The sequence below is a fragment of the Dermacentor variabilis genome, chromosome 10 (assembly GCF_050947875.1).
Source record: "Dermacentor variabilis isolate Ectoservices chromosome 10, ASM5094787v1, whole genome shotgun sequence".
Taxonomy (NCBI): domain Eukaryota; kingdom Metazoa; phylum Arthropoda; class Arachnida; order Ixodida; family Ixodidae; genus Dermacentor; species Dermacentor variabilis.
In genome coordinates this window covers 29,145,677-29,170,700 of record NC_134577.1, presented here as the reverse complement: position 1 = coordinate 29,170,700, position 25,024 = coordinate 29,145,677, and the positions used below count along the sequence as shown (strand labels likewise).

Genomic DNA, 25,024 nt, shown 5'->3' with positions numbered 1-25,024 from the left:
CAATCTAAGGTAATCATGATGTCGTCATTCGATCCTGATTACGCCGTAGTAGTGATGCATCGTCGTCTTTACTTCGTCGTCACACAGACGCTCTCTTGCATCGCTTGTAACACCATCGTCGTCATCTCATTGTCCGCATGTGGTAGTCGTCATGTTGTCGCCGTTATGACATCGCCATAACATGTTTTTGTCATCATGCCATCCTCGTTATACGCGCCTTTGTCGTTCCATCGATATCATTCCTTCTTCCTCATTCCATCGTCACTGCGTCAGCGTCATACAGTCGTCCTAATGTTTCCATGCTCATTGGGCGACCTTGGCGAGCGAGTGCCATGACAAAGTCGGACGCTATTGGAGTCTCCAGCATATAGCCGAATCAACAAAAGTGTCAGAATTATGTGTTAATAAATAAGCGGCACCTCAGAAATGTGGTCTGTCGCGACATTGCTCGATCGCTGTTCGTGTTATCGTCGACAGTCATCGTTAGATGAGCTCTGCCGTATTCTTCTTCTTCTTCTTCTTCTTCTTCTTCTTCTTCTTCTTCTTCTTCTTGTTATTATTATTATTATTATTATTATTATTATTATTATTATTATTATTATTATTATTATTATTTTTGCTTAGGAGATGTTGGCACCGGATACTCCTTTTCATAAACAGACGCTCAAGTAATAAAAGCCACATATATGAAAAAGAAATCTCTTAAAGTCAAACTAAACCGCATTGGCAGAAATGCAATCAACAAGACCGGGAAGCCGGTTTCGAAAGCGCGTTTTCGGTCCTCTTCCCGTGCGTGCCTGAACGTACTTAGAAATGTCGTAGTATCTTGGGCGAAAATCTTCTTGAAGTCTATAGAAAAGGCTGCAAAGTGAGACTGGAGTCACCTTAAGCTACCCTGAAGTCGAGTACCTCCTACACTAGCCAGAAGGAAAGATCCTGTGTTCCCATGTTATACTTTCTTAAGCAAGCGCCTAACGTAAATCAACCTGTCTCCGTTCTCGGTCCCTTGAGAAAACTTACGGAGACTTTCGGTTAGGTATCCAATAGTACAGCCAAGTAAATAGCTTTTGAATGCTGTTCTGTGTAGCCAACCCTTTCCTAGTATTTTAAGAGGCATGCGCGCCATCAGTCAAGGCAGATGGTCCCCAGGAACGTACACTGAAATTGGTAGTTCGGCCAAGACGAGAATCCAGAGCCGCAGCCAGCGTTTCGACAAGGAGACTTGCCTTTACCTAGCTTATTCGCCCACTGTCCAATATGCACGTGATGGACAACGTAATCGCCACAGGTGCGCCGGTGAGGTGAAAGGCATTGGTTTACTTATCTATCCATCCCTTGCACGTAGCCGTTCGCGTTTCGCTCCAATTCTCCCCGCGTTCAGCTGTATTCTCCATGCATCGAGCTTTCCGTGATCCTGTGTCAGATCACACTGCCTAACTGGAACTCAAGCGTAACGCTCGAGCACGTGTTGTGTTTTGCGTAATATTTATGACGTCGAACGCAATGTTCTTCGGATTGCGTTAAACCGATTGGACGGCAGGCCATTTTCAGAGACAAAGACTCTTAGAGCATGGCCCTATTCTTCGCAGGCTTGCAAAGCGAAGCGGGCATACCTACGATTCATGGACTCGACTGGCCTCGGTGACCGACTGTAAACTGAAGGGATGGACAAGCGCACGCGTTCGCACTGAGAGTACCTTCTTCTCTCCCTCGTCTTTCTTTAATTTGATCTCTTAAACCCCTTTCCTCTTGTTAGGGTGGCAAACCGGACGTGCCTATGGTTGACCTCCCTGCCTCTCCTTCCTTCTTTTCCTCCTGCTCCATGCTCAACGTCTCATGCATTGGGACACGCGAAAATGTTTACGCCGTATAGGGTGTGCCGCTGTGCGCATCTGCGAAAGCGCGAACTCGAAGCATAGGAAGAGCGTGTGCTTTTTCTTCCTTTCTTTCTTTCTTTCTTTCTTTCTTTCTTTCTTTCTTTCTTTCTTTCTTGACATGTAAACAGAAATAAATTTCGCCATGTCATAACGGTGACGGCTATACTTCTTTTCTCATAATAGTAATCATAATCAATACAATACCACTACGCAACAGTTACTTCATTGATTGAAGTGACGACGATCACGACGGCTTGATGACCTGGCACGGGCTGTTCGTTCTGGGCAGCGTTACATGAATGTGCACCTGTAAATATACCTGTATATAGTTGTTCCCGTGCCTGTTTCAGCGTAACGAAATATGAGAAACGGGACGGTTCAGAAACAATGTCTATAGTTGGGTTAGCTAAACGTAGGAACTTAGGTCCCGAAACACGCACTGTAACAAAGAGACAAAATACGAGGGCAAGTTGCAAGGCACTCTATGTCAAATCCGGAACCGGTACGCGACACCGCGGTGTGGTCCGAGGTGAACAGGCGGACAGATGAAGTAAATACAGATGACTTGACACACAGAGGGACAGCAACTAAAGCGGGCTGTGTCGCACAAGCGACCTCCCCCCCCCCCCCCCCCCCCCCCACACACACACACACACACTCACACACAACGCACTATATAGCGCGCACGTAGAAGCCACACTTAGAAGCCGGTTGCACTTGCATAAGTCTCTGCCCATCGTTTCGTGTATATGCCTGTGACTTCAAAGGCACGAGCAGAAACTGTTCATTTCGCATCTCCTTCGACAGGATGGCAGCGAAAGTTGTTGACTTTGCACGGAGTAATAGCGCGCGCTAAATGTCGCGCACGGCAGTGCGCTCCGCTCGTCTCCTGAAATGCGGTGAGTCAACAACCCCCTCAAGAGGTTAGACGTCAGTGGGCAAAGCACCGCGGAAGTTTGTTGGCGTGATGGCCGTCCGGTGGGGCTCCCTGTTCGACGTGGCAGCAGCCGTTGTGGCAGGAGGGACGCTGTCCCGCTCGACTTGTTTGCCTCCCGATGTCACGGGCTTTGCCTCTGCATTTGAAGCTCGCACGTGCGTATATACGCCCGAGATATTGTGTCAGAACAGGGAGCGTTCTTAAGAAGCGCACTGCCGCCGGTCACTGTGCTCGTGCCATGCCGGTAAGCGACGTTGAGTTGCCCGGGGGTTCTCCACGGTTTGCAGCGTCGTAGAACGTAATCGCTCGTCACTACAATGGCTGTCATCTGCGCGTTGTGTGTGCCGGATGAGTCGACAAATCGTCTTGCCGGCGTGTTCTTTGTCCACGCTATCGACACTCTGGGATGCGACTTTCAACGCGCGCGAATGTGCTTCTGTGTGCGTGCGTCTGTTCGTGTGTGCCTGTGCATGTGAGCGTGTACCTAGGTGCGCGTCTGTGTATGCCGGTGTGCGTACGCCGGTGTGCCGGTGTGCGTACCTGGTTGTGTAATATGTGTGGGTGAGCGAAAACAGGAGTGGCGCGCATTCCCGTAACCTCAGAAAAGACAAAAGAAAAAGAAAAGGCTCAACGAAAACAGAACTATATATGTAATCGCGTTTGTTGGCCATATCTGGCTCTTGCGCCATTAAACACCATAGATCATCATCGAAAACAGAACGAGCAGATTTATTGAAAGACTAGTTTGCGACAGGTCGCAGCAAATATCAACTCGCTTTGCTCGCGTATTTTCTTTAACAGTTGTTCTTTAGCTTTGCAATAGAGCTTGTGTTTTTTTCTTCATTCTCACATCAAATTTATTAAGTGCATATTTAGCATCGCGATCAAATTGAGTCTGTTGGTGTTACTAGTCGCTTGCTAATCTTGTAGCTAAGGGCTATGTTCCTGGAATGTACAACTAAAAAAATGGCTTAATTGTTGAGTAGTTTACAAGAGAAACGTCGGTCGGCATCATAACATCTCCCACTGCAGAATTGCGTCTTTACTCTTTTGATATCTTAAACTGTATATTGTCATCTTGCAACCCGTGCACACGGCTCCGTTACCATTACTTGATAACTCCGAAGCAAACCAAAGCTTACTTGTGGTTTGGTTAGCTCGCATGCTAAGCGTAAAGCCGGCGCTTCGTAAGCCGTTCGTTCCTCAAGTTTATAGGCCGCACCCCGTCTACCGATCGCGCGCGACGCTTGTTTGCTTTTAATAGGGTCAGCGGGCTGCTCGGCGATTTGTAACACGCTTTAATACGCGAGAAAAACATCGGGCGCAAAGTTGGCGCTAAAGTTGCTGTAAAGCTACACGCCTGCCGCGCCTATTCGGTGCGGTCTTACAAAAGGAGACCCGTACATGGTGAAAGTGTGGTGGAGGGCAGGGTGTTATGTTTATCGATGCGCGTTCACTTTACGACGCCATATAAGTGCGAGGTTGGCCCTCTGCATAACTCGCACAGCGCAACACCGGCCGTTGTCAGTGTTCTTTTCCTTTTCTCTCTTTCGTTCACGTTTTATTTGTTATTTATTTATTTTGCAGACACCCTCGGCGCTTTCGCGAACGTTCCGCTTTCAATTACAGCTCGCCAAAAGGCCCCGTATAGATCGAACGTCGCGTTCGAACGGACATGTGTATACATGCGTCTGACTTTTACAGCTGTCAACCGAGGACCGAGGTTGTGTGCACATGCATGACCAACGCCGCGTGCTTGTGGCAACGTCCGCCACGGGCACTCTCGCTAATGAAACGCCTGGGTGTTCGCGAGAATGTTTGCGGGTGACCGTTTCTCTGTTTTCGTTTTGTTCTCTCTTTTTCAACTAATGCCGACCTAGCCAGTGTCAAGAGCTTTCCGAGTCAGCAGCCCATATGACTCTTGCCGCTCTGTGATTTAATTCTGGTTTGTCGCTGCACGCGAACTCATTATCGACGTGGTCACTCGTGCGTTACCTTAAATGCATCTTAAAATAATTCAATTCATCTTAATTTTGAAGCCCATGCTTGGCTTGATGTACATGACGCCTGGTGCGTACGTGCCTAAGACGCTCATTGCTTTTCCTTCTTTAGGGCGTTCACCACAGACGTCACTTAAGCGCGGCCTTCAAGAGGCCTTTCTGAATATGGTGGTAACACTACGTATGCGAAGCTGTCAACTCGCGAACTTCGTGGTGCGTCTGCTCCCTGTGTGCCACGGCTGTCTGTGGGACGTGTACGTCTGTGAGTGCTTGATAGGCCAACAAAGGCGCAAAGACAAAACAGGTGGTGACACCGCCTTGCAGTTTTCGCACCAGCCTACCGCGACGTCATGTGTTTCGATAGGAGCGCGTACTCGGGTTTCGCTAACTGTTTAAGGGAAAATGATGGCTACGCCGTGTTTTCAAGAAACGAAAGACTCCACTTAGCAGGATTTAAAAATACTAATAATAATAAAATAAAGACGAAAGTTGCTAGAACGTTTTCTGGTTCAAAGAACATGTAAGGGAGCAGATCTTTGGAAATCTGTTACGCCACACTGACGTACACACACGCTGTAGTTGCCGCGCGAAGTTCATGAAATGGAAGTTTTCACTTAATTTCTTTTCGTAGTAATCAAACTCCTTCTGGGAAATCATTAAAATTGAATTTTTGAAGAATACAGTTTAAGCTGGTTTAGTGTCTCTCTTTAGTGGTCTTTTAAGTGAAGCGTTGCAGTCGTCGGTATTATTCGTCTAAAGAATTTCTCCACATAAAGAAACAGCCCTCCATTTCCATGCATTTCGTGAAACCGGGATTCAGCTGCATGTCACTGCGCCATATATCTCCCGAGGGTTTGCATCATGGTGACGTATTATGAAACGATCCGCTTCGGCGATATAGTATCGCCGTCAGGCGCGCGCTGATTAGCAGTGCTCAGCTAGCCAATCAGCTCATCCGATTTTGCTAAAACAGCCAATCAGCCCGCGCCGATGGCGAATGCTTGGGCAAGGCGATACAGTGTCGCCGAAAACGACCGTTTCAGAATGCGGCCCATGCAAAGGCGCGCCACGCGGCGCTGTTTTCTTGTTCGCACGAGGAGTGATAAAAATTCTTGTACCGTCTTCAGGTGCGCACATGTTGGTATGCTTATCAAGGCCTCGCGCACCTCCCTGATGGGGAAGGCGGACACGAGACTTCGACCGCTTCACGCGGGCGCCTGGACACGTCGTCGACGTCGCCTTCGTACGCTAATTTCCGGAAGTGATTGATCGCTTCCGTTTCAGGCGTTCCGCTGAAAGGGCAAAGAGGGGGGGGGGGGGCAGGAGTAGGAGGTTTTCCTCGGTGCTTTGAACGGGAATGCGTCGGGCTCCCTTTTTCCCTTCAGTCGCGTTGGTTTAGACTTGCGTCCTTTTTTTTTTTTCCTTCTTCTCACTCTATTGGCGCTCCGGTTGCCTGGAAACCCGCGAAGACACATGGCCTGTGTGCTTTGTAGCACTGTTTCTTTGTCAGAAGCAGGTTGCGGCTTGTAGTAGGGCTTCTCGCTGGTAGTATGGTAGTTTCTGTACGTTCCCACGACTGCAATGCGTTCTTGGCTCATTATATATGTATATGTAATCCCGACAGGCTCCTTATTAATTTTACTTCCCTGAGCTTCTTTAACGTGCATCCAAGACTAAGTAGAGAGGCGTTTCTACATTTCACTGCAGCAAAATGTGGCAGCCGATGCTGGTAATTGAACGCACCACCACATGTTGAGCTTCACGAGAAGCTATGGTGCGCTTCGTGAGAAGCTCGTAATAGTGGGCGTCCAGTGAATTACTTCGTAATTTATATGTTTATTGTAACTAAATACGAAGCTTCAAAGGGGAAAACATCCTTTGAACTTGCATTGCGGCTTCACTTGCTACCCGTAGAAATTGAACAAAGGGCAACGGGCAATTCGTCGCCATCTTCGCCGGTCTGATAACTCACGAGAGTATCCGGACGATGACGGAGTCCTCGGGAAGATCGCGCATCTAATCCTTTTATTTTGTTTAAGCGCCTTCTGCTTTCCCTCTGGAATGGTGACGGCTGCAATAGCTGTAAGGCCCTCTGCGAAAATCACGACACATGGCCTATCCCTTCACGGTAAAAGAGCGCCGCCTTGGTGTATAAAGGGTAGACGAACTCTCTCTCTCTCTTTCTCTTCGCATCGTACTTTATTCCTGTTTGCGCAGCCTGGCGTTTATTCCTTTTACTTTCATTTCGGTTCCCGTAACAAATTATACACCTTATATGTGTGCGCAACGGAAGGGGGGGGGGGGGGCTTTCAAAACAGCGTCTTTCAGACGCCAGTCATTCCGAAAAATTAGCCACGTCACGATAGAATTCGGTCCCTCGCCGAAAGATACGTGCGTGTGCTCAAAACGTGCGCGCCGAGGCAGAAAAAGAAAGAGAGCTTTCTTCGAACACGTGCGATGATTGCATTCTACCTTTCCCTTCAGTACACTCGCCCGCATTTTCAAGAAATTGTGTGTATACAGGCCGGGCAACGTCCAGCCGAGCTGCGCCTTCGAAACGATCGATCGCTGTTCGAATTACAAGCGTGCATCTATAGTCACGCGTTTCAACTGTGAAGAATACATATATTCTTTTTCGAAACTTTCTGCCGTCAACATTCTATATCCACTTTATCGTGCGCAGCTGCTCCGATTCCAATTAGGCGTCGCTGCGTGATCCTTTGTGTCTGCACCTTTCGTGTACGTGATGTGCCTGGGCTAAGACTTCGCGAAGACCCTTTCCCTCTCTCAGGCGCCGTTCTCGTGCCTCGCCTTCTCTCCCTCCTCCTGCTTTCGCCCGTAGCGCCACCACGCGGTCATTCCGCGCATTTAGCTCCCAAGCAGGAAGGCACGCGCGCGTATGCCGTGCTGACGTTTATCAATTATTCCCGTCTCGCGCGGAGTGCGGCGCGGGAAACAGTGTGAACCGCACCATGCAGGCCAGCGGCGAGAGATGGATAGATGTCTGGCATACTTGCCTTATGGCCCGCCGTGCTGGGAGCCGCGTGTCGTGACTGTAGCCACTCTCTCCGGGAAACAACGGCACCCCCCCCCCCTTCCCTCCAAAAGAAAAAAACAAAAATTACAACGGAGCAAGGAAACCCACACCTTTTCCCACCTCCCTCATCTCTAGCCAACCCGTGGTTTCCATAGCCTTTCCCGCCTTCGATCTCCCCGTCAAGCGACTCCGCGTGCTGTTTCCTGATACTTTCGTTTTTTTTTTTTTTGCTTTTTGCTTGCATAGGCGAGTTCTTTCGATCGTATGTGGTATGCGTGAGCGATCCGGATCGATCCTCAGGAAACAAGCCGGCCATTCGAAAGTTTATTTTCCCGTACTATGTATGTGTACACACACACACACACACACACACACACACACACACACACACACACACACACACACACACACACACACACACTCAGACGCTCGCGATTCGTCGCGCGTGCTTTTCAGCAAATTTGCGGCGCATATACTCAGCGCCGTTTGCGTCGGCGGCGATCGCTGCGTGGATTTGACGTCGCGCGAAAGTTTAAGCAGGTGTGACCGCTTCGCGTTTTCCTTTCTCTTTCTTTCTTTCTTTTTTTCTTCACAACTTGTCTTTTGTTATTGTGCCTTGAAGGGGAAGGGAGATCGCGTGTCAACGCGGCGGCTCACGCAGAGCTGGATTGCCGCTGCGGGGCGTTCGTTTGTTTGATCTCGTAACCGGCGTTCGGTGCACGCGAATGCGCTTTGATTGTCGTCGGATATTGATTAAATAATGAACAATTGCGGTTAGAGACTCCCTGCACATTAAAGAAGAGCACGGAGTGAATTTAGAATGAGTCGGTGTTGACAGGAAGACAATCGCGCTGTTTCATGTCCATGTGTTGTTGTTCAAAGTGTGCGGGTGTTTTCACAGACCGTCACGTCGTGTTGGCTTGATATGTCCCGATGAAAACTTTGCCTTCCGAAATATCGCGGCGATGGTTTATTCAGCAGTATGAATCGACTAGCCCAGAAATATGTGCTTCTGGATTTTTGTGAGCTTGGTGTATACGCATCATCTGGATTTCCTTTTTTTTTTTTTTTCCTTGGACAGCTGAAGTTCTTTTCGCAGTTCTCAGAGGAACAACATTAGCATTGTCACGATGAATCATGGATAGAACATCCATTTTAAGAGGAGCTTAATGAAACAAGCAATCAGTTATAGGTGAGCCCGTAACAGCTAGATAGATCGTGTTGTGCTTAATACGCCGGTTCTCGCCGCTTAACTGCGTCCCTTGTTCTTCGCACAGTTCATATATAAGACGCTAGATGAGCAAAGTTTAACGTGTGAGATTGTGCAGCTTTAAATTTGAAGGATTGAGCGATTCTGCGTCTATCCTAAATCATCTAGATCCAATACAGCGTGCAATACAGCGTGACGCGATCGCGCAGTCACTCCCACTCCAGAACCACGCACAATGAATTTGCACTGTATACATCTGCGCGCAGCAGATAAACAGAACTAAAGGCGACGGCACAGCGCATGCGCGGGCCCCTAGTTCTTGCGCACGCAAGCCGCTTGCGTCCCCTGACGTAAAACTCTCTCATTACTGCTGCATAGGGCTACTTCTCAAGTTAGTCCTCATGTTGCCTCAGCTTAATTTCGGCTGAGAAGGCTGCTTCACTGCAGGGCGTAAGCACTAGCGATTCTTACATACTATACGGCCTTCGAGATTGTCGCGACGACCTGAACTTGAGAAACTGTTAGGATAGATATTTGGGTATGTTGGTTTTGCATATTTATGCTAAAAGAAATAATAAGGCGCGGTAACGACGACACATGTGCATATAGACCGACACACACGGAGAGAGAAACCAGACACTATATATTTACGCACGAGGTGCTGGTACAGGTCTGTCGTTGTCGGTGCTGGTCCTGTTCGTTTTTTTTTTTCCGTGTATTTTGCCTAAAGCCTAGAAACGTGCGCAGCGGCTGGTAGCCGTGCGCTGTTCCAATGGCCTCACAGCGATGGCGAACCGTTTCGATGGCGTCATGGATGCGTGGCTGCGCGGCTCGAAATTTTCTCGGCTCATGCCGTGCCTCCGTGAAGAGGGTCGAAACGGGGCGTGCAAGAGGCCTGGGACGGTATGCACACTGCAGGGTTTGGTTGCGGAGGGGGGGGGAGGCACGCGGGCGTGCGCGCGCGCTCGTCTCGCGTAGATACGGAGAAAATTGTCCATTGTTCGATCCGAGAAGCCCGCCAGTGAGCAGTGTGTCGTCTCGTTGGACGTGTGTTGCTCTTGTTTCGCAAGGTGTGTCTTGTTATTGTTTCGCTTTCGTCTTCCTTATTGTCGAGTCGGTTATTATTTCCTCCCCGCGCGCCTCTCTGCATCCGAACCTCGTTATGCTGCTTCGGTTCTCGCGCGTGCAAGAAAAAAAAAGAAAAAAAATGCGCAGTTCGCCTGCACACTCTCGTTTCGAAAAGGACTTGCGTATCCCTACGCAAGTATCTCAGTGATCCGCGCGTGCGAGGGGTGCGGCAAATGCGCCTCCGTTTGTTCTGTGCCTCATGACAACACCTTTCTCCTTCTTCCTCTTCTTCTACTACTTCTTCTCTCTCTCTCTCTTTTTTTTTTTCGCAATTAGTAGCACGTCCCTACACTGCCGTGTCGGCGTACTTTGAAAGCGGTTCATTACGAAACTTGAGGAATCTGTATTCTAGAAGTTGCGATCCAGGCCTGACGGTTTGGATTATCGCGTCTGCTAAAACCTTTTTTTTTTAAGACCACTTTTTTTTCTTGCCTTAGGCAGGGAACGCCGCTGCTAAAGAACCCGCGTTGCCGTATGGAGAAGGATCGTTGATGTGGCAAGCCTTGGTTAGTCTTGCGTCGCCGGACGTTTCCGCGCTGTGCGTAGCTGTAGGGCACCTCCTATACATGTGACGTCATCATCATCATCATCATCAGCCTGGTTGCGCCCACTGCAGGGCAAAGCCTCTCCCATGCTTGTGTGACGTAATGGATAGTTAAAAAAGGTGCATATGAAGATGTTCGCAAATCTCGAATTATCGCCGAGATACTCTCGCGTTTTCTCGATAATGAAGACTCACCACACTTCACGCTCTTTAGTGTCCCATTATAAAATAATTTACATCCCTAAAACAGAATATGGTTGTAAATCGGTCTGTAGCTCAAACCTTTACTTTCAAAAAGGTATAGGGGTGCGAGTTATAGATTGAGTTACATCCTTATTCAAGTTTAAATGAGCAAATATATTTCACAGTGCTGTTGTTATTCCAGGCTGTGTCACTAAAGATAAATTGTAACAACTTGGCTGCATCGTTTATGTCAACCTCCTGGCGGCGTCCCTGCTGCGCATGCAATGCGAACACGTGACTAATGTGATTCGGCGGCGTGTTACCGAATGTGCATCCCCCGTCTTTACCTGGATTGAGTGCCCTTCGGCACAATACAGCTTCGCCGTTCCCATCCTGAAACTGACAACGGCACCCCTCCCTTTCCGTGAGACAGTAAGTTATTTTGAGGTTCTTGTTGAGGTTGCGTTAATGTGCACGCAAGTATATAAACATAGAAAGCGAACCACACTACGAAGGACAGATGCCGGTTTCTCCTGGTTAAAAGGAAAGAAGAAATAGAAGAGAGGGGGGGGTCATTTCCTCATTTTCGCCAAAACTCTGCGCTCTTCCTATATGGAGCAACGTTGTACCAAGTTCTACCTACGCGAGACAAGCGAGATATAGAGGCGTGAGAAAGCCAGCACCACGCGCGCGCGCATTCACAACGCCACATCCCACTCTAGTTTTATTTTATTTATCTTTTTCCCCTTCTCTCGTCTTCCCGTGCGCATACATATCATCCGTTACTCGAGCAGCGCCGCCGTATACGGTACGGTGCTTTTGTGCTGGCCGCCACGGCGCCGTTGCGCCTCGTTGACGGTCGTATACGCGGATATCACACACATTTTGCGCACGCAGGTACGCTGTACGTCGAGTCCTTTCCCCTCTCCACCGTCTTTTGCAGTGTGCGCAAGTATGTACGAGCAAGCCTTCGGGGTGCTCGCGCGTGTGTGAGAGGCTGGCTCGGCTTGGCTTTGCGCTTCGCGAAGGCGGTCGCTGGTGATTAAGGCTAAGCGCGGCCCCGGAAGGAGGACCGTCCGCAGCGCGTGGGAGGATGCGAGAATACTGCCGACGCTCCTTTCACTGTTATACTTCCGGCCCAGCCGCATGGAGTAGAAGCGCACGCGCGGTTGTCGTATATGCCTCTGTGTGTGGCGGAAATGCGAGCCTCCTATGCGGCGTCTTCCGGCGGCTCGGTTATCCACCGCGTGGACGTCTCGATGGTGTAGCGGTATCCCCTGCTCGAATTGCTGTTGTTTGAGATGTTGTTAAGAGCGTGTACACCCGCGTTTTGTGTGTGTGTGTGTGTGTGTGTGTGTGTGTGTGTGTGTGTGTGTGTGTGTGTGTGTGTGTGTGTGTGTGTGTGTGTGTGTGTGTGTGTGTGTGTGTGTGTGTGTGTTGGTACGCTTCAGAACGCTAATGCGTGCCAAGGAGTGTCCGTCACACCTGTAAAGGTGGCTAAATATGTTTCCCTAGTTTTCATTTCCATTCCAAAAAGAAAGGTGCTATGTGGTTTGAGGAACGAAACCCGAAAACAGGACGCCTCGTGGAGTGTGGTGCTGCTTCGAAGTGCGGTTGAAGGTGGACAATGCTAAACGAGAACACACGGGAACATGTGAGAATGAGATGTCCGATTCGCGTCAGGGGCGCATGGTTGTGGACCCGAGGTGTAAGTCTAGTTGTAAACGTAGGTGTAACTTTCCAAGGTCTAACTCTCATTGGGCCGTTGATCGGCGAGATGCCAGTGGAAGCGGATAGAGAGAGAGAGAGAGAGAGAGAGAGAGAGAGAGAGAGAGAGAGAGAGAGAGAGCGACCGCGAAGTGTACGCGATGTGCCTAACCGCGAAGAGAACCTCTGTGGTTGTCCAGTTGGTGGAATTTTTGTCAAACTGGCACACAAAAATTAGGAACCAGTGCTGCCTTTTGAACTCGTGGTCTAGACCGCGTTCATTCTTTTTTTTTTTTTTGCCCCCATAAATATTCCCCATTAGTCCAGAATGGCAGCTTGAACGGATGAACTTCCAGAATACGAGAAAATGCTGTGAAATGTGTGACGTCCAAGTGACGTCATACAGCGCCGTAGTTTGGGCACGAGGATTGCCAGAAAGAAGCTCGGGATTGATTTTCTTCCGTTATAATTGTTCATTTCCATTATAGAAAATGCGAAATGATGGGTAAACGAATTTATTTATTTTATTTATTTATTTAATTAAATTTGATAGTTTTGTATATGTTGGCAATTTATGTCATCTGCTTTTTCACATTTTACTGTCTAATAAATTTACAGAATCGACATGAACAGTTGTGCAAATACAACCTATTAAGAGCGTTTAGTGCGATCGCGCTTGAATTGATAATTGTAATTGTAATTTATTGCGCAATGCAATTGGTGAATAGGGAAAACAGAAAAACTAAATGAACTGGTACCTGGAGTCAAAACAGCGAGATTGTCCGTGCTCATTCAACGAAAACAACTGTCGCTTTTCCATCTTCTTTTTCACTTTTTCAGAAATTGAAATTGAAGTACAACTTCTTTATCCATATTTCGTGCAACGTTTTTTTCCGATTAGGGTAGCCGCTTCGAAGATCTCCGAGGCAGATCACACTAGCTACTGGTCCACCTTTGTCGCAATTTTTTTTCTTGTTTCTTTTTGATAGATATGCTCTAAGCGACGGCCCAAAGCGTTCTTCTCAGCTCCATTTCCAAATAATCATTTAATCTTTACACCGTTTTGATAATGCTTGTCGTACGCTATCGGCGCTTGCCGCAGGTTCGAGATGCGTTGCGTCATCATTACGGTGCCTCGCATGATCTCGACGACACCGCCAGATTGAAGTTTCACAGAAACTGATAGGTCGCCTCGCCGAACGGTGTGGCCCCCCTCTTGGGCGCAGAAGTGTTGAAGCGAAGTAATATGATCGGCGGGATATATATATATATATATATATATATATATATATATATATATATATATATATATATATATATATATATATATATAAACAAAGCGAGAGAAGCTGAAGAAAGGAAGAAAAGTTTCGTGAAGATCGGGGGAGATGTCTGCCTGCAAGCGGAAGAGGTGATAGCGCGACGGAGTCCGCTTTTCAGGAAATACGCGGTGCAAAAGGAAATAAGACTACGGCAACGAACGGAACCGGCCGTCGCTGTTTAAAAGCTGTTCCCGCGACGTTCGCATCGTTTGGCGCGTAGTCGTCCGCTTTGTCGACCCTTTGGGTAGCTTCCGCGAAAGCTTCGAGACCGTGTATAACCGTACGCGGAAGCTGAAGGCTTTCGCCGTCCATGGCTACGATGTCGTTTCCCCCAAATGACCAGAGAGAGAAATATGTTGTCAGGGACCTTACAGTTTTGCAGCCTTTGGCATGCATCCTGTCCCCGAACAATGGTCGACATTCATCTCTCGCGGCTTTCTTTCGCTAAGCGCGGCGCGCCAGCGTATTTACGGGTGACGAAAGGCGTGCGTGTTATTCGGGTGACGTAGCACGCTTGACAGCATGAATGCTTGACAGGAAAGTTACGTGCGCAGAACGTTTCGGGAACAGAAATGCATGCAAGGCCGATACCGTTTGGGGCGAAAACGCACCACGAACACTGTAAACTTCCCTTTTTTTCTTTTTCAGTCCCACCCTCCTGAGATCCCTTCCACAATGTATTGCACATTGCCTTCAACTTTTTCTTTTTTCATTTTCAAAATTTGCTCGTAAGCGGTTACTCAAGCTATTCATTCTGGATACGATGTCCACTGCATACATGTGGAACTCTACAGCAGTGCTGTGCTCATGTTCTTGTCACCTGCTTTCGAGAAATTTGACGCCGAATTGATCTAGACCTCTGTGTTTCCACAGACGGCGGATAGCAACCTTGAAATGTGGCTCGAATTGTTTGACATTGTGTGAGAATCCACGATGCAGCAGCAACATGGCAATGTGCGACGTGTAGTTCCATTTTCGTATCTGCGTTTGGACAAAGAAATGCAGTTTTTCCCATATCAATCATGAGGAGATGGCGGTTACTTCCACGAAATGCAGCTTTTACCGTCTAGACAAAAACCAGCTTGAAGAGCGATTATGTTCCATAGCTGTGTTCGGGTCTCAGTAGGCTATACTAAGCATTCTATACTATACTATACTATACTATACTATACTATACTATACTATACTATACTATACTATACTATACTATTCTATACTATTCTATACTATTCTATACTATACTTTCGTAGTGGCGGTAAGGACGCTATGACACTGTCAAAGTGTCAAAGCTTACCACGAAGTTGAGAAATGAAGAACGGCAATAACAGTAGTAAAACCTTGCCTTAGAGCTAATTCTGGCGCTGGTGGTCGTTAAGCTAACTATGCGTTTTCGTTGACTGGACAGGAAGGTTTCCGGAGTGCCATAGCCGTATGGGGCATCTGCCCAATACTACCGATCAGTGCATACTCAAATTCACGTGTTGTGTAGGAAAAATTGAAAGTGAGACAGGAAGGCCTGTAACGTAATATAAGTAATAAAAAAAAAAAGCTTAAAAAGAATGAGGGGACTGCCGGGCCCCATACTTGTCCCGCCGTGCGCGCCATGTAGCAGTTAAGGGCGATAGCAATGGCGGACGTTTCTTTCTTTCTTTCTTTCTTTCTTTCTTTCTTTCTCTCTTTCTCTCTTTCTTTCTTTCTTTCTTTCTTTCTTTCTTTCTTTCTTCTTCGCGCAGTTCGCGCAGTCTCGCCTGTTATGAGCGCTTCAAGCTCGCTTACGCGGTCCCACCTGGTACTGCCAGATTGCCTTGAGAAGCGATGTTGATGCCGTTTTGTTTGTTTTGGTTTGTTTACTGGTTTGTTTGTCGCTAAGCTGAACCGCCTGAGGCCTATGTGCGCAAGAGGTTTTCGCCAAGAATCACAGTGCCGAGGCGTAAAAGGAAAGCGTGGAGATGGAGTGGAAGCACAGTATAACATGGTCCCTCGCCGGCTGTTCAAAAACAAAGAATGGAGATTATCAGGTGACGCACAGAGAGATAATGATAAGGAGATAAGAAAAAGGACGAATTATTCCAAGAGGCTTCCACCCAGAAGGGCTGTCAGAGCGCCGACGTGAAAAGAAGGCGTTTCCTACGATCGCCGTAGCTGTCCGAGCATCGTTCTAATTAATTCACGAGACCCGCCTTGAGCACTCGGCGTATATCTCACCTTCGCGCATGGAATCGCCGCCTTTGGCGCCTCCGTTTGGTGTTAGCTGCATCTCAAGTCTTCTTGTTTTCTCGCTTTTCCTTGTATATGAAGCAGACAAAACCCTGGGTTTTCCACCTGTACAGTGGTCGGTTAAGTACGACGTTCTTAGTTAATGACGCGCTAATTACAGCTCGACCACGCGCCAACGAGCTCTCGTTATTGCTCGCTGTCTGAGCGTGGGTGTGTAGGTCGTACATGTAGTTCGGTGCAATACTGGGAGGAACTGACGCCTTGGTCAGGACGGGTAGGAAATGTCGGCTCGTACGCACGCTGGCACGACACCCGCAGGTCGGTGAAATTGATCTTGAGTCGACTCACTCAAACTCAGGCTGACCGGATAGTCTGAGTCTCGGTCTGCTTTTGGCCAGTTTGAGTCCGAATGATCGCCTCGCTAGATCAGACTGTGGTGAAGCTAAGCAGAAGTGAGCCCGGTTCGGTGGGTTCGAGTCGGAGTGAGTTACAAGTTAGATATACTTTGTCAGCAGAGTGAGTACTGTATATTTTTGCCGACCTGTGACCGGTATTCAGCCTGCTGGCTTATTTACTGGTTAATCTAGCTCGTTCGGAGTTGATCAGAAAGAAGAAACCGATTGTGCTCGTCTGGGCAGTACGTGTCAACTTCCGCGACATTTTCTACTTCGCCGCCTTGTCATTTCTGATTGGCGCATAAGATAGGTCCTGTATGATTAGCTCAAAACGCCACAGTGCGACATTTGACAGAGTCCAGTATCGTGGAACCGCTGCTTCGGGGCGTTCATAAAGCTCAACGCCGTGCATTTTCACGTAGAGTATGTAGTGAGGCTATGCTGAAACGAGCTTTTAAACGTCGAAGTATGGTATGCTTCCGACGAAGCGCCATTTGGCGCCGTCTGCAACTTTTGCGAGATCGTGGCAATCGCTGAAGTTATACTTTCATAAAGCGTGTCGTAGAACTTGCATCCCAATGTTCCTACTTTGGCGCGTCCCCCCCTCCCATCCAGCGTCCCTGGAACACCATTCAAAAAGTGATCCCTTCTAAAGTTTTTCTTTCAGCCGGCGATGAAGAACACAAGGTCAGTAGAACTGTCGGGGTTGTATTGTTTCGTGTTACGCCCTGTTGATATTCATGTCTTTACGCCAAGGCCCACATGACAGTTCGGGCTGTTGTCGAGTGGTCGCGTTGCATAATCAGAAATCATGTATGTTCTCCAATCTTCTCGGCAGTGACCTTCTGTCAATGACGTCACTGCACCAAACTATTGCGGGAGGCTTATCGCGAGTAAGAACACTGACCACTCTTCAGGGCGAGCGCATTCAACCGAGACAGTCGAGTGCGAGAGGAGAACGCACAAGTGGGATCGTACGTTAGGAGCGAGCGAGGGCGCGTCTGCGCGTGCATGCGTGCGTGCCTGTACGTAACTACGTTGGGAAGCTGCGCTGTTATGGAAGCTTGTTTCTTTGAGCCCGGCCCTGGCTCGGGTAAGCCGAGGCCAGCCTTGGCCGGCGCGGCGGCGTGTGTAGGGAGATGGCCGGCCGCTCTCTTCGGGAGAGGATCGGGCCCCGCTTATCGCGCAGCCCGATCTGCCTGGTCCGATGGGCGAAGCGTCCGGCCAGCTTGGCTTTTGCCGGGCCTTGCGACGTCGTCCGTGGGGAGAGGGCAGCTTGGAGCGCCGGGAGAGGCTTATCCGTCCTTGGGGCTTGATTACTACCGCCGCGCGCCGCTGCGGGCATGTGCCGCTGCGTGGTGTCTGTGCGTCGTGCGGCGAAGGGCGCCTAACGAGCAGCGAGCGGGGCGGGCGCTTCACCTCGGGCAGGGCCCGCCACCGTGTACTTCTCGGATGCCCGCGAGGTGGCTGCTGCTCCGTGAATGGGACGTCGCGAGCTGCAGCGTTGTCACCTCGCCGAAAACGCTTGATACCTCGAGGCGACCGGGCCCAGTATACAGTCACCGTCGTATACCTGCTGCTTTTCCTGCTGGGTATTTCTGGTCGGGACGGTTTGAATTCTGCCGCCTTGTCATGCAAGAGCATTCGGTGTTTGTTCCCTACAGCCCGCGTTTGTCAAATGTTATAGACGAGCATTCGTGTTGCGGGGTTGAGCCTGTAGGCGGCTGCGGCGAAACTTGTCTCACGTAGCAGCGTGTCCCACTTCGCCGACGCAGGTAAGCCCGCCACTCCCCTCCTGTTAGCTCTGATTGCAGCTGCTGTGCTCGCGAAGGCGTAGTAAAGCACGTACTATGCGACTGGCCATCCTTCGAAGATCGGCGATTACCCATTCACGTCTAGCTTAGCCAGCTAGATGAAAAGACCCTTGACTGAAAGCAAAACCGCGAGACCGTGGCTTCCAACATTCCAGAAGCAGTGAGCCACGTGAACGTTGCTTCACATTCTGTTATGCCTGGCTGAGCGACTGTCTCTGTGGCATTGCTGAACTTTCTCCATCGTCTGTGTCTCTAGCGCATTTAACTCCAGGAGGTGGTTCAATAATATTTATCTGTACTCCCACGCACCGCTTGGCTTCGTTCATTGCTCGAAACCAGAGTGTCGGAATGCTGCGGTTGAGCCCGCGTGTGGCTGCGCGTCGGTTCAAGGATTTGTAGTTCCCTACCCGTCTCGCGTTGTTCAATATCAAAAACGTGGTCTGCGTTTTTCTGCGACCACGAAAGACCACAACTCGCTTCGGTTTGGAAAAACGGCGCCATGACATAACGTACGGCCACGAATCTGGGCAGGTGGCTATAATAGCGACCGCGGAAAGAACGAAGGCGCACATTACTCGAACGGTACGCACGCTTCGATTCGCCACGCTCGCCACACCTCCGTATGCGCCGGGCTGTTTGTAAACACTAACTGGCGGTGTACATAAACACACCTCGCCTGCTCGCCGCGCAACTCCGCCGCCTCAGCCCTTTCACCGCACCCTCTCGCAAACGCACGTCTTTCCCGCTTCCCGGGACGAGCTGTCGCGCGGGCGGCCATAAAATAACCTCCGCGGCGGAGTCGTTGAGCCGCCAAACGCGATCTTCTTTTAGAGAAGACGGCACCGTTCTTGGCTTGGCTATGGCTCAGCTGTGGCTCCTTTTAATTAAAGCGCCTTGCTCTAGGTCTCCTTCACCAGGTGCCAGCGACCGCCGCCACATGTGCGACCATTAAATGGGCGTATTCTGTGCCTTCTGTCTTACGGGGCCTGCATGCAGGCCTTTAGAACACACGTGACACTCGGCACGACCGGCGATGGGACCCGCAGGGAGGAGGCAATTTTGAGTACGCCCGCGATGTTGCCGCGCCTTTTCAAGTCGTTGCCAACTCTCAGCGTGCGAAGCTTAGAACATGCTATCTTACAGAATATATCACACTTATCACACGACAGACCTGCTAAGTGAGCTCCGCAAGCACGTACGCGCGCACCATGTGTTGCCCGTAGATTATGATTCCTATAAAAGGGATCTGGAAAAGTGGGCAGTAATTTGGCCGATAAGTACGAGGCGCGAACAGTGCTCTCGGTGTAATGCCCCTCATGTCGCTGCAAGGCCCCCAGCTCCTCCCCCTTCCGACTGCGCCGTTGAAAAAAAAACCCTTCCGGGGTTGGAGGGTTGAAAGTTGGCGCGCGGCTGCGACAATTTCTCGCCGAGAACTGCGGCTGCCGACACTCGGGCGCTACCCCTTCATCGTTCGGGACACCACACGCCACGGGGGTCTACTCGCCAACAGCTGGCTGTAACCACGCCTCTATGTGCGCGAATACGCCCGGGGTTACAGAGCAGGCGGAACGTCCACAAATGCCGCGTCGCACGCGTCCGGGCCAGGTATACGTGGCTGCCGCTGTAGTCCCGAGAAGTGCAGCCCGAGTTCTTTATTTTTATTTTTTCCTTCCCTCTTTTGATGCGAAGTGATTGCCTGCAACGTACGGCTCTATCGCGCCATTCTTCGCCGCGGCAGTAATTAGCCAATAAAGCATGCGCTGCTTACTCCGATGGCGTCCCGTAATCCTCCGCTAGGGGACGGGCGCCCCATAAATGATGAGGCACCTTATGAAGCGGGTGCGTGCTAGGACCCATCACACGGGGTTTGTTCGGCGCTTGTGCTGGGGGGGGGGGGGGGGGAGCACATGCATCCTCGGCCGGTTGGGTCTGTGGTAACGTCGTTCCCCTGCGTCGTGGAGCGAAAATATAAAATAGAATTTATTGTAATAATCACTCGCAAGCGAGACGGCGTTGACGCGGCGCGTCTAATTCATCCGCTCATTAAAGCTCCTTCGTTCTCTTCCTCCTCTCCCCTCCAACGACGAACAATTATATAGTCGTTGTTGGTCTACGTCGTTGATTGGACGACCGCTGCGTGCGGGAATCTGTCGTCGATCACCTCGTTCCCTTCAGCGCCCTTACTGTAGATGCCGACAGAGTTCGCATGTTTGGGGAGGACCAGGGTGCGTATTAAAAATTGGGCGCAAATTGCGCACCTTTCATTCAGTTTGTCTCTGTCCTTTTTTTTTTTTCAGCAAACTAAGCTTGGAAAATGGTATTTACCTCAGGCAGCCTGATGGTGTCGATATCCTACAAAGTTGGCGAACAGAGGAGCGACGTCCCCTTCTCACTACCCCCACCCCCTCCCACCGCTTTGCACAAACACACATACGCGCGCACGCAACCACGCCTCATTCTCTTTAAAATGAACATTCTTATTTTTTGTCTTTCTTTTTGTTTAAGGAAAATTCTTCATGACGAGGTTTTTCATCAGGGACGAAAGTGGTGCTCGCCATGCGCACCCCTTCGTCCAATCTCGTAGCCATGTTAATCCCCCCAGAAATTTCGCCATCTCTCTAGGATAATTGGCACTCTGTGTTGAGCGCATCTTGCGACGTGGTCGCTGTGTACACACGAGACGTCGACAAGGTACTAATCAATCGCCGTTTAGCGCGCAGCGGTAAGCGTTGGGCGAAGAAGATGTTGAACACACTGTTGTTGAAAGAGCATTTTAAAAATCGACATATGTGTATACAAAAGAAGTGACCGCGGGTGTACACTGTAATAAATGTGTTCATCAGATACGAGAAAAATATACGCCGAGAGTAGATCGCGAAGATTGAAGATCGTGTATGACGAGATAATAACGTTTGTTTGCGCGCTTGGAGCTTCCAGAGCCATTATATAGCCCACGCGTTCAAAAATATAGGCTCCCGTTGAGGGCGAACGGCTCCGCACAGGGCCACACTGATGAAGATTGTGTTCAGTGTTCATATATTCTGATTAAATACGCCACATGTACGACGTACACCCGTGAGCAAAAAGTATACGGACCACAGGGTCTCCGAAAAAAAAAAAGAGTACTCAATTTCTTTGTAATTAACATGTATAAACTGTAATTCACGAGTACACTGAAAAGCTCGCGATGCCAAGTTTGTACTGCAGTCCACAATTTCAAGTTGCATTCACGGGCAGAGGAAGAAATGCGCTTTCTCGCGCAATCCCTGGTCTCTACACTTTTGCTGATGTGTGTGCTTACATTCTATATACCCCGATAGCGTTCAGTATCATGGGTGCAGAGGTAGTGAGTTTGGTTTGTAGCTGAAAAAAAAAGGTGCTTTATAATGCAGGCTGTGAAACGTTCACGTGTAGAGTGTATTGCACGACTGGCAGACACTGCGGGAAAAAAAACTTAATTTACTCTATGTTAGTACAACATATCAATTTAAAAAAAAAAAAAAAGCTCTCTTCTTAGCATATGACATGTTCGAGACATCCTTAAAGCAGCTGTGACGTTAGTTCGCTAACCCGCCAGAAGCGGCTATATTTTCAGTGCTGCTGTCGTGTCATTGCTGCAGTCATTTGATTCAGGTAGATTGTGCCTTTTCTCTTACAGAGATTGTAGGCATTGTGCGCTTAGTGGTGGCATTGTCCGGCTAGCTCTTTCTTTATCGTGTTTGTGATCGTTTTTGTTTATGCAATAATAATAATAATAATAATAATAATAATAATAATAATAATAATAATAATAATAATAATAATAATAATAATAACGATGATGATGGTGATGATGATGATGACGATAAATAGCGAAGTGCGGGGCAGCACTAGAAGCCAGGTTTGAGGATACCTCCTGTAGAAGTTCTCTTTCTTTAGACTTCGAAATGTGCGGAAATTCGCAATTCAGTGCATGGATCTGCTTGTAAAAGAATTCCGACGGTAATTTTTAACGACATAGAGAAAAGTTGTCGATAAAACTAGTTGACTTTATATGGCCCTGTACGTAAAAAGTTACTCCTAATACATTCGCAACATATGTAGCTAAACATAGAGAAATCTAACCCGCAAGATGAAGCACTGACTCGCATATGAAAAGCTTGACGACGCGTAAGCCTGCAGCTACTATGCGCGAAGGAGAGCCTGTATGCCCACGTAATTTGTCTTCAAAAAACCACGTACTGTGCTAGACCTGCCACTTCCGCGAAGACAAAAGTCGCATTGTGACGTTTCCGACTCATCACGCGCTGCCACCGTTCCCATTGTGTGATTTACTACCTAGTTTATCCCGCCTTTTCCGACACCTTGTTAGCCATCTCTCCTACGCAAACAAAGCACAATGACTCATTAACGAGAGCCCAAGGAAAATGCTAAGCTATATGCTACCGCGCTTGTACTAGAAGTCACGTTTCCATTGTGTTCTAAAGCGAAAAAAAGATATCGACACCTCTCTATATACCAGGCTCCCCCTCCCCCCCCCCCCCCCCTTTGCCAGTTTGTACACATTATCACCTGCCTCGTAAAGTTCGGCCATGCGTACAGGATACGCTTGACGTGGCGTCACACAGCGCTACGGAAATTAGGCAGTGGCCACGCACGGTGGGCCACGCGCGTTATTTCGCACGTCCGCTGGCCACGCGATTGCGGGCGCCGATAAGCCACCTCATTTGTCCTTTAATTTTTATAGATCGTTGATATCGCGTTCAATGGCGGGCTTCTATGAGGTTCTGGCCGTATTGCCGGCGGGTGCCTTTAGTTAACAGAGCAGTTATTAATGCTCTCTCCCCCTCTTAACACCCGCCGGCCTGCCTAACCGCGCGTGCTGTTGATTGCTGTTATAGGCGTCATGAAGCCGGCGCGAGAGGAAATCGGGAAGGGGGAAGGCCGAGGAGGAAAGGTTGCGAGCAGATGCGAGCTGACACGGTAAACGACAGTCAGGTGTGCGCGCGCTGTTCATGGTGCTCTCGTGGAGGCGTCAGAATTAATTACGGCATTGGTTCGTCGCTTCGTTCTATCGCGGCGCCTTTGCGACATTGATTTACGGCATGTGAACATATTAACAGCTATTAACACAACGAAATTCCGTTCGATATTTTAGCATGCCTTGGGCAAGAAAGCGATTTCGATTCATTCACACGACCTTAAAGTTTATCGGAAGCATCTGCTCTGTGAGAATTCCACCGCCGCCTTTGGTTAACCACAGCCTGAAAGGCGGGCAGCTGGCTATGCCGAGATTCGGGTCACTTCTTGATGCCACATGGATACTCTCCGTGAATCTGGACTCGATCGTCCTTTTGTTCCCAAATAACCCTCGATTTCGCTTTCTTTTTGGTTCGACATATCGCTAGAACGGTCTCCCATAGTCATATTTACCGGTTGTACCTACTATATATATATATATATATATATATATATATATATATATATATATATATATATATATATATATATATATATATATATATATATATATATATATATATATTATATATATATATATATATATATATATATATATATATATATATATATATATATATATATATATATATAAAACTTTGGAAAGGAATAACAGGAAGCGAATTCTGTCGCACTTTTTTTGCTTTCGCGCAAGGGAGCACTTCCACATTTTGCTCCTAGATAACTTTTTCGTGGCGTCATCCTGCGGTAACCTTTTGGTGACGTAATCAGTTAAGTGGGCCCAACTACTAGAGGAACTTGTGCCAGGCAGGACTCCTTGTAAAGATTCTTTTGGTACGTGACGTGTCTGGTCTTGGGGCAGCCTCGTGTTCAGCCGCCCCAGAACAGATCTACCTTCGCCGGCGTGCACGTTTTCTTTTTTTTTTCTTTTTTTTTCGAGAAAGTCGTTTGCTTTGTTTTGAGGGCTCGCGGTTGGCGTCGTGATGCTCGTTGGCGCACGTATACACCTTGCATGAAAACGTGTCAGAAGCGTTCGAGAATTCTGCGCCAGCGCGGCCGGTCGTCCGCCTCTCCGTAATCTGGGCTCTCCATCATCCCTATCCTCGAGCGGCTTTGCGTGGCTTCGGAATGGCTTCATTTTGGTCGATTTGTTTCTCCTAAAAAAACAAAAAAAAAACCTACCCACTCTTTCTCTGCGGACCTGAACACGTGCGTATTCCTTGCGAAGCCGGCAGTTATCGTTTCATGAGGAGCTCACGAAAAGACGAACGACAGACAGTGAGAAGCAGGATAAATAAATAAGTAAATAAATAAATAAATAAATAAATAAATAAATAAATGTGCGAGAAGCAGCTCCGAGAGTGCGCGGAACAGTTTGTTGGGCGCCCACGGTGTTGTCGAACAAAAATGATTGCCGATCTTGTTATCTGTCGACTGCCCCATTGGGCAGCACTTAGACGAAAGGAAAAAGAGCCTGAAATTAGTATTCAGACATTGCGGCTTTTGTCGATGGTTCCGATTATTTGGGTGCGATAGCCATGTAACTTGTATGCACTATATGCACGTTTAGAGCAGACACTAGGGTTCTTTCTTTCTTTCTTTCTTTCTTTCTTTCTTTCTTTCTTTCTTTCTCTTCCCACATAGCTACACGGCTTGCATTGTACAGAGTGGTCAGGCCTGTTTAAATCTTCGAT

At 48.6% G+C, this 25,024-nt stretch overlaps 1 protein-coding gene across 1 annotated transcript in view; it reads right to left on the bottom strand.

Annotated features, from left to right (window-relative positions):
• The window catches only part of LOC142560239 (uncharacterized), a 180,789-nt gene that overhangs the window by 58,393 nt on the left and 97,372 nt on the right, over positions 1-25,024 (bottom strand). The window lies entirely within an intron of this gene.